The sequence below is a fragment of the Rhamphochromis sp. 'chilingali' genome (genome assembly GCF_963969265.1).
Source record: "Rhamphochromis sp. 'chilingali' genome assembly, chromosome: 2".
Taxonomy (NCBI): domain Eukaryota; kingdom Metazoa; phylum Chordata; class Actinopteri; order Cichliformes; family Cichlidae; genus Rhamphochromis; species Rhamphochromis sp. 'chilingali'.
In genome coordinates this window covers 62,541,575-62,551,186 of record NC_137930.1, presented here as the reverse complement: position 1 = coordinate 62,551,186, position 9,612 = coordinate 62,541,575, and the positions used below count along the sequence as shown (strand labels likewise).

Below are 9,612 nucleotides of genomic sequence, written 5' to 3'. Positions count from 1 at the left end.
GTACGGCAAAATGCGTATAATGTAAAAAAAAAAATAGTTTTCCAGTAACTTGGAATAATATGCTAGCATAACACAATTTCCATATAGTTTCATATCTGAACGGAAGGAGTAGTTTGATCAAACTTACATTTGGCGGAAAACAGTCATCACTTCAGCCGTGGCAACCACGTTTGCAACCACGAGGTTTATAAATGGGTTACTTGTCGGTAAATATTTGGACATACGCTTACTGTTTATGCATTCCAGTTAAATATCATGTGTCGTTGTTTTGGTTAATGTCTTACACGTAATGTTTGGTTTCTGGAAATAAATCTCGCTAGGATCTTTTAACTTCAAGTCAGGAATAACCAACGCGGCCTGTTTCTTAGTGTTTCTTGAAATAGTGACGCGATAATGATTCATACCAGATCGGGCCAGTGGCGCAATGGATAACGCGTCTGACTACGGATCAGAAGATTCTAGGTTCGACTCCTGGCTGGCTCGTGAAATCTTTTTCGGTTTTGTGAAATTAAACTTTTGCTCCCCTGTTTGCTAAATGTGTTGCTAGTTTAGTGGCTGCATTGAAGTAGCGAATGCCATTGATTCAAACATCTAAAACCATGTATAATTATACATGTATGAAAATTATAAGACCATGTATTGTCCACAAAGGTATTTTGCGTAAAAACTATATAATTGGGATACTTTAAAACCGGATAATATGTATAGATTATTATTTTGTATTGAACACCATATTTTCAACCTGTATCATTTTCTGAGGCGCGAGGAGCCCGATGTTAAAATGTCCACCTTTAGAGTTTAAACAAATATGTTTGGTTTTTTTTTTTTTAAAGGTAACACAGTTGTTTTTATTGTATTAATGCCGAATTATTAATTGTGTCACTTTTGGCTACTCTAATAAGGTAGGTTCTCTGTAGCAGTCTTGATATATAATGAATAAATAAAAAACTGGGTCACATCCTGCAAGAAACACTATCTGTCTCTATGTGACAGATAAAAGGAGAAAGCCTCATATGATGAAGCACTCTTTCTGTCTCTTGGCTCTTTGCTCACATTTCTGAGAATCTGTGTGGTGTTGTGTCGAGTGGACCATGAAGTTCTATGCAAAGCAGACTTTCTCTTTTCTGATATCAGTTTTATTCCTCTGTGTTATTGCAGATCTTCAGGGTAAGTAGGAGAAAACCTTTTTTTAGGAAAATGACCGCTGTGACAACACTTAAATGATGTCAAATTTACGCCTTTGTATTTGTTTATCCTACATATAGTGCATGTTTTTCATTGTTTGTTTGTTTGTTTGTTTAAAAAAGATCTGTTTAAATCTAGCACTAGTAATAAATCATCACTCAGTGGTATTATGACAATAATATGCATAATACCGCAAATAAGAATGAGAACAATGTCTCTCTTTGAAAAAGATCCTAACAGCATTATTTATTTAAATCAAAAGATATCAAACAATCATCACTCAGTGGTTTTATGACAATGACAGTCATAATAAACTGACCATTAAATATCACATGTACTTAATGTTAATCAGATTGTAGCTATATTTTCTGTTTAGATATGTAGCTCAAAGAGGAATGAACAAAAAGTTGTGAGTTTTTTGTACCTATTCTCATTTTGAGGGGTTTAGGTGATATCTTTCCCATTATAGCCTATTTATTGTTTAGATAAAAGATAGCAAAGAATCAAGCAGGGTGTACCCATGGGAGAGGATGGAAGATAAACTCTTTTAGTAGGACACGGTACAAGTGTTGCAGAGATTATATACAACAAGGGACATTTACTGTAAAAAAAAAAAAAAAAGGCAGAGAAGTGGAATTTTTCCCCAGTAATAAATTATGTATTAAGTATGACACTTCAGATTAGATTTTTTAAACCAATTTAAGCCAAAAAAAAAGGGTGCTGAAATTCTAATCAGAGTGTGTGTCTGTAATCTGAGCAGCACAGCACCCTGACGGGTGAAAGAGCACGTTTCCTATTGCATGCCATTCTGAACATGAATAAAGCTTTAAAGCAGCGGTTTGAGACTTTCCCTTAATACTGAATTTATTTAAATAACACAGGTCAACATGTCATAATCATCACAGGTATTTTTATTTGGGATTTGTAGTTCTTTTCATGCTGATTTCAAATTTGGGTTAAATTTTTTGTCCAGTTATTTCAGTACCTTGCTCAAATATTTCCGCACCGCAAAAATGAAGGTGCATCAGCACAAAGACTGACAGACTCAAGAATAGTTTCTTCTTAAAAGCCACACTCAAGGTCACCTGGTCCAGCCCTAACTATATGCTTTAGCAAAAAGGAAAGTTTTAAGCCTAATCTTAAAAGTAGAGATAGTGTCTGTCTCCTGAATCCAAACTGGAAGCTGGTTCCACAGAAGAGGGGCCTGAAAGCTTTCCCTCCCATTCTACCTTTGAATACTCTAGGAACAACAAGTAGGCCTGCAGTGCAAGAGCAAAGTGCTCTAATAGGGTGATATGGTACTACAAGGTCATTAAGATAAGATGGGGCCTGATTATTTAAGACCTTGTATGTGAGGAGCAGGATTTTGAATTCTGGATTTAACAGGAAGCCAATGAAGGGAAGCCAATACAGGAGAAATATGCTCTCTCTTTCTAGTCCCTGTCAGGACTCTTGCTGCAGCATTTTGGATTAGCTGAAGGCTTTTCAGGGAGTTTTTGGGACATCCTGATAATAATGAATTACAGTAGTCCAGCCTGGAAGTAATAAATGCATGAACTAGTTTTTTAGCGTCAGTGTCTAAATGAATATCAATTTTACTAAAAGTAGCTGTAGATAATATTACATCTGTGAGATGATTATTGTTAATTTTTCCTCTAATGATTAAAATTTTAATTGTGAAGAAGTTCATGAAGTCATTACTAGTTAATGATAAAGGGATGGTTGGCTCAATAGAGCTCTGACTTTTTGTCAGCCTGGCTACAGTGCTGAAGAGAAACCTGGGGTTGTTCTTATTTTCTTCAATCAGTGATGAATAGTAAGATGTTCTGGCTTTGTGGAGGGCTTTCTTATAAAGCAACAAACTATTTCTCCAGGATAAATGATGATCTTCTAAATTTGTGACACGCCATTTCCTCTCCAGTTTACGAGTCATCTGCTTTAGGCTACATGTTTGAGAATTATACCACAGAGTCAAGTACTTCTGATTTGAGGCCTTAGTTTTCACAGGAGCTACAGTATCCAGAGTCGTACGTAGTGAGGAGGTAAAATTATTAACAAGATATGACTCATGACTCCTTCTGTGACTGCTATAAGGCCACAGATACTCTAAGAATGTTCACACTTCAATGTTAGACTTTTTCTACGGTCTGTATATCATATCATCTTGTCATAAGTCTTTAATATTGGAGGCATTACAGCAACAGCTCGCTTTTCCTCATGTTGTGAGGAAAAGGCTCCGATCAAACTGAGGCATGATGGTGATCATGTATTAGGGTGGGGTCTGGTATAAAAGGTCATCTGCTTTAAAGACATAAATAAAAGTGTCTTATAAAAAGATGTTTCAGTCAAAAAAATGCATTTTGATCTATCAGCGCTGGAGATGAGCACATTTCAGGGAACTTTGGCCTGCTGGACCAGGTTGAAGCTCTCAAGTGGATCCAGCAGCACATTCACAACTTTGGAGGAGACCCAGGATTAGTTACTATATTTGGAGAGTCTGCTGGTGGAGTGAGCGTGTCTCTTCTGGTAAGAATCTACAGTTAGAGGAACTTTAAATAAACCTTTTCACTCTAGAACAAAAATTAATATTTGATATGTTACTTGAATCACCAGCTCCTGTCACCACTGTCTGATGGGCTGTTTCATCGTGCCATTGCTGAGAGTGGCACAGCTGCTGTGGATACAGTTGTGGCAGATAATCCTCTACCAATGGCGCAGGTTAATTATCAATATTCTTCCTTTTTAGAGTGTGTTAAAAACATTTTTGTTGCAGAATAAGGTAACTCTGGGAATGGATTTGTTTTGACAAATATTTGACATTTCTATTTTATATCTGACCTCGGGCAGTTGCAAATGCATCTGGCTGCAGCCTTGAAAGCACAAAGAAGATCAGTGACTGCATGAGAAACCATGATATTGATACTATGGTGGGTTTTACACAGGTGAGGTAATGGGTGCAAACATGATAGAGAATGATTATTATGTCTTCTACAATGTTTATTTGAAGATTTCCATTTCTCCCTCAGCTATGTTCATGCTATCACATCTTTCACTTTTGTACATTTTACTCTCTTAGGGATCCAAATTTGAGATTTCAAGTAAATGTTGATGGACATTTCCTGACTAAACCTGTGGATGAGCTGTTTCGTAAACATGAACTCCATGCTGTTCCATTCATGACTGGTGTCAATAATGATGAAGGTGGATGGATGCTTGCATCAGTAAGTGTTGTAGAAGCCTGTGAATAAAGAGCCCAGTGGTCACAAACAGAACTTATGCCAGCAATTGTGAAACTTTAATAGTGGCTTTGTATTTTTTTTAGTTTTTTGCTCCCCAAAACTGGACAGAAGGACTAGATCGGGAATTTCTTTTGAACATGGTTTCCTTCTTCTACCCCGACGTAAGGCAGACACCACTTGATGTTACAATATTACTGTCCCCGACCTGCTCGAGCTTCTTTGATTGATGTGTTGCTTATTTCTTTAAGCCTAAAGCAGCATTTATCAGCGATGTGATAGCTGATGAATATATTGGAAATGGTGACGACCGTGTGAAAAACAGAGATGGGTACACTGAGATGCTTGGAGATTTGTTTTTCACCATTCCAGCGATCAAAGCTGCTAATGCTCACAGAGGTAATTTAATTTGTTTAATAAAAGATTATACAAATCTGTTTAAAACCCAACACTTGATATTTACTGTTACATACATTCATTAACAAATATCACACACATTCGTCTAAGTATAGATGCAGGTGCTCCTGTATACCTGTATGAGTACCAACATCCTCCCAAATTCCTGCAGCAGAAAAGGCCGAGCTTTGTTGGGACTGACCATGCAGATGAAATGTTTACGGTTTTTGGACTTTGCTTCACAACTACCCATGTAAAATTAGCCAGTAAGAATTCTCTGTAAAAATCTCTGTCTCAACACAGTACTGCATTTGTTTTGTTTTCCCCGTGTTTGAAAAATATGTTTTGCAACATGATCGTTTTAGATCCGTGCCCTGAGAATGCGGAACAGTTGAGCAAAATCATGATGAGCTAATTGGGAACTTTGCTTGCACAGGGTAGGAATGTCCAACTATTGTACATTTCACACATTTAATAACTGAATAACAAATGTATATCTGTTCAGATCTCCTGATGGGAAAAACCTAGTCCACTGGCCAAAGTATGAAGCAGAAGAAAATACCTGGCGATTGGTTTAAAAAAGCAGGTAACTGCTCAGCACCTGAAGAAGGAGCGCTTTGTCTTCCTGACTCAGACCGTCCCAGAGAAGATCAAACAGCATGAGGAAAATGCAGAACGCAGCGATTTGTTGTCACATCTCTTTTGTCTTTTTTATAGTTTTAAAAAATAATCCAGCCCGTTCTCATTCCCGAGGCGTTGCAGCATCAGACCAAGCCATGATTCAGTTTTTAGATACTGCAAAATATTAGTTAGTATGGACCAACAGTGTCTCTTTACTAATCCTTATACTAAAATAAAATTAATATTAAGTCATGCTTATATTGTGTGTGTTTTTTTTAAATGTCAGTCTTACTGGATATACAATCCTAAACACAGATATGTAAAATAATCCTTTGCAATGACAACAGTAGTTTGATGATGGGTACACCAATGCAGTTTTTACATGTAACTGTGGAACTGAAATAAAATAGGAGTGAAAGGAGAAATCCTCCTTGTGGCTGATAGTTGAGTCCAGCTGTCTTGTATTACACTGATAGAAAGCAAAAGGCCTGCTTAAGATGAAATGAATTTAGTAAGTGGCCAAAACATGTTGAGATCCTTACTTACAAAAAAGTAAGGAAATTTGTGTTTGGTTTTGGTATCCAGAGGTACAATAGTATCAGCATCAGCAAAGAATCTATTTCATTCAGTTTAGTTTTACTCAATACTTTTCAAATTATCCCCATCCCACCAGTTGGGCCCGCCCCAAAGAAACAATGGTTTATACTGACTGTGACAAAGAAAGTTAATTTATTTCACTGTATTGTGTAATACAGAATGTTGCGTAAACAGAAATTTATTAGGTTAGAATCAAAATGTAAATTATATAGATATTAGGGGTGCAACGATATTGAACCTTCGATACAGTGGTTTCGGTTCGGTACGCATATGTATCGAACAATACAACATTTGTAATTTATTTTATCAACTTTCCTTCTGACGATGCTGTCTGTGTTGAGCGCTCAGTGAATCTGCGTTCGACTACTCCGCCTAGGCTGCACTGTCGAGCGCAGATCCACTGAGCGTTCAACACAGACAGCATCGTCAGAAGGAAGAGCGCAGGGCAAGCTAGCGAGACAGAAGTTAAGCTCTCCTTGCAACATGGCAAATTGAACCTCCCCCACCCTCATTCAGATCTGGCGTTTGGAATTATTTTGGTTTTCATGTGACGTATGACCCTGAAGGTAAGCACCTCGTGGACTAAAGTAAAACAGTATGTTGGATGTGCCACGCAATGCTCAATTACATGGGTGGGAATTAGTGTGTTAGCACAGTTAGCTCGTTAATGTGTTGGCCGTCTAGCCCCACGCAGGGGTAGCTCGTTAACGGAGATTTGCCATGTTGTGGCGTTAACGTCATTTCAACGAGATTAACGCTGACAGCACTAGTGGGAACACAACGAATATGACTGCACATTTACGCCGACATCATCCTAGTGCAAAGACAAGCGGAAGCAGACAAAAACAACAAGCATGCATGCTACAAACTTTACCCGAGTCATTTAGACCGCCGTTAGCACATGATTCTCCTTATGGGGACCTGATATGTTTAATATTGTGGCGAGCTCAGACAAGGAGGAGACGGAGGTATCGTTTGGTCTTGCTTCCCGTGAGCTAGCCAGGGAGCACAGCCGTTTATTGACATCTGTAGAAGAACACTGCCGCTAGCTAACTGCTCAGCGCGGCAACAGCACAGCAACAACAACAACAACAACAACACCACCACACAGAGCGCCCTCTGACCCCGGAAGGACACACGTCGCAGCGAGAGGGCGTCACCCGTCACTATGGCAACATAAACAAAACATAACTGTACAAACAGAACCCCGAACAGCCCTGACCCGCTACAATATGCTGCTAAGAATATAGCCCAGAAGAAGCGTATAGTATAGCTTTTATTTTGGAAAGAGCCATTTCTCTGTAATAAACTCTCTTTTCCAAAGATGAGTGATTCCTCAATCAGATACAGGTGTTACCACGCCAGATCCGCGGCCCCGAACCGTAGTAAGGAAACCTCTGGTAGTTACTTGAAGGTTCCGTAACTGACTCGTAGCCGGCAACAGCTTACTATACAGGTCAACTCCGCTAGCAAAAAGATCGAAGGAGGCGTAGGAAACTGCTTCACCGAACTTTATTTCTTCTCTAAGGCACGAACACCGCGTACAGTGGGCTGAAACAGTTTACTCACAGCGAGCATCGCCGACACAACTCTGGCTGTCGAGGGAGTTATTATATTCCTTTTATTTATTTTCTTTTTGTCTCTTCTGTAGCTAACCGTTACTTTTTCCCCTTCTCCGCTCTCTCTCTTCACACACACACCAGGCAGTCCCGCTACACACATCCCGAATACATTTCCCATCAGGCTTCATCCTTAAAGGGCCATGCCTGTAACGCAGGGCTTACAAAATCGCTAGCCTGACGTCCCGGGGCTAGCGATTTTTCCAGTCGTACTACCAAAATCTATCTCTGCCCTGCCCGTCGGGCTATTGTAGGAAGGAAAAATATATGTCAATGCTTTTGCATTCTTTCGGAAATGTAGCTGGGTAATTATGTCATTGGCATCGGTGAGCCACTGTCAATATGTGACATATTGAAATCGCGTTTGAATTTGCGCTTGTTTTTTGCTTTCACTTTGCAATCGCGCGAACTGTGTATAGAGAGCGACAGCACTGATTGGTGAGTGATGATAATTTGCGCACCAATTCCTCTGACATCATCTTATCAATCGTTAGCTTACTATGCAAACATGACAAGTGAAATCTCCCGCAGCAAGCTTAAACATATGAGAGGTTGATCGCGCAGAGAATCGCTGACCGTTATGTGTGTGTGTGTGTGTGTAAAAGCAGCAGGATATATATTTTAGTTCTGCTGAGCCAAATAAGAGAGGTCAGGGTGAAGAAGTGACAGCCAAAGAAAAGCTTACCACAAAACGGAAAAGTTATGACAAATCAGACTATAAGGCAAAAAAGTGCAGCTTTATGGTTTCATGGACAAAAGAATTTCTGTGGCTGCAATATGATGAGCTATATAACCGGGGCTGCACATAAGTGGTCCGCAGGTGCGCATTCGCTGTCAAAAAACCCCCCAAAAAAACCGCGCACAAGATATGAAGTTGCAACGCGTGTTTGCATACATAAGATTTTCTGGAGGAGGACAGACATTTGTTTAAAACTCTTAAAGATGTCGAAGAAGCTCCTTTAAGCAATTACTTTGGTGTTCTCTACCTCCAAAGAAATGTCAGGAGTCCGAACCACAAAAGAAGCGCGTATTCTCGGAAAAGTGGTTGCAGGAGGTGAGCTGGCTTCAAACAAATGATGAACGCACAGAGATGTGGTGCAGAATGTGCCGTGAAAATCCCACTCTAGCGGACAAAAACAGTGCTTTTTATATGGACGCAAACGGGCGTTGCAACTTCTTATCTGGTGCGCGTCTTTTATTTTGACAGCGAATGCGCACATGCGGACCACTTATGTGCACCCGTGTAAATAACATAATGTTCTGCCGGGTGTGTTGTTGGTTTTCTCTCGATTTCTGAATCGACAAGCGCCTTTGTTACTGGGACCAGTCATTTTAAGAAAGGCCCCCATTAGAAGCCATGAGAAATGCAAGAAATGCATTATTGCTCAGTCTGCAATATCTTTCCCAGAACAAAAACCAATTGCAAATAACATACTAAAAATAAACCTGAAAAATCTGTTTATAACAGCGTACTATGTTGCAAAGAGTGAACTACCACTGGCAAAATTTAGCAGTCTTTGCAAACTTCAAAAAGCAAATGGCCTAGATCTTGGTTCCACTTGTTTCTTACCCGTGACTTCAGCGGAAATTTCAAATTCAGGATCTGACACAGACTGATTCATGTCCTACACAGTTCTTACAAGTTCATAGAAATTTCTGTTCAATTAGAACCAAGTATTTGAGTTGATGACTGTAATTTTTATACAATGTTGTAATTTGTTTTTCAACAATTTTTTGATTAATGTTTTGTTTCCTTTACAATATTATACTTTAATGTATAATATTGTAAAGGAAACAAAACATCAATCAAAAAATTGCTCTCTTTTTTACTTACATTTATTTTGTGCTACCAAAAACTGAAGAGTCCCTGCCCGAAGGGCTACCAGGGATTTTGAAATTTTGAGAGCCCTGAGATATATTTATTTTTTTAATTACTTTTGTTTCAGCAACATTAAATT

The 9,612-nt window shown here is 39.1% G+C and overlaps 1 pseudogene across 1 annotated transcript; it reads left to right on the top strand.

The window, feature by feature from the left end:
• The first annotated feature begins 424 nt into the window (after positions 1-424).
• Positions 425-7,690, top strand: LOC308384823 (fatty acyl-CoA hydrolase precursor, medium chain-like; annotated as a pseudogene). The gene is made up of 12 exons: positions 425-462; positions 1,159-1,167; positions 3,558-3,711; positions 3,799-3,934; positions 4,033-4,132; positions 4,262-4,406; positions 4,508-4,585; positions 4,673-4,820; positions 4,934-5,083; positions 5,183-5,254; positions 5,323-5,504; positions 7,687-7,690. The product of its transcript is annotated as a fatty acyl-CoA hydrolase precursor, medium chain-like (transcript).
• The last annotated feature ends 1,922 nt before the right edge of the window (positions 7,691-9,612 follow it).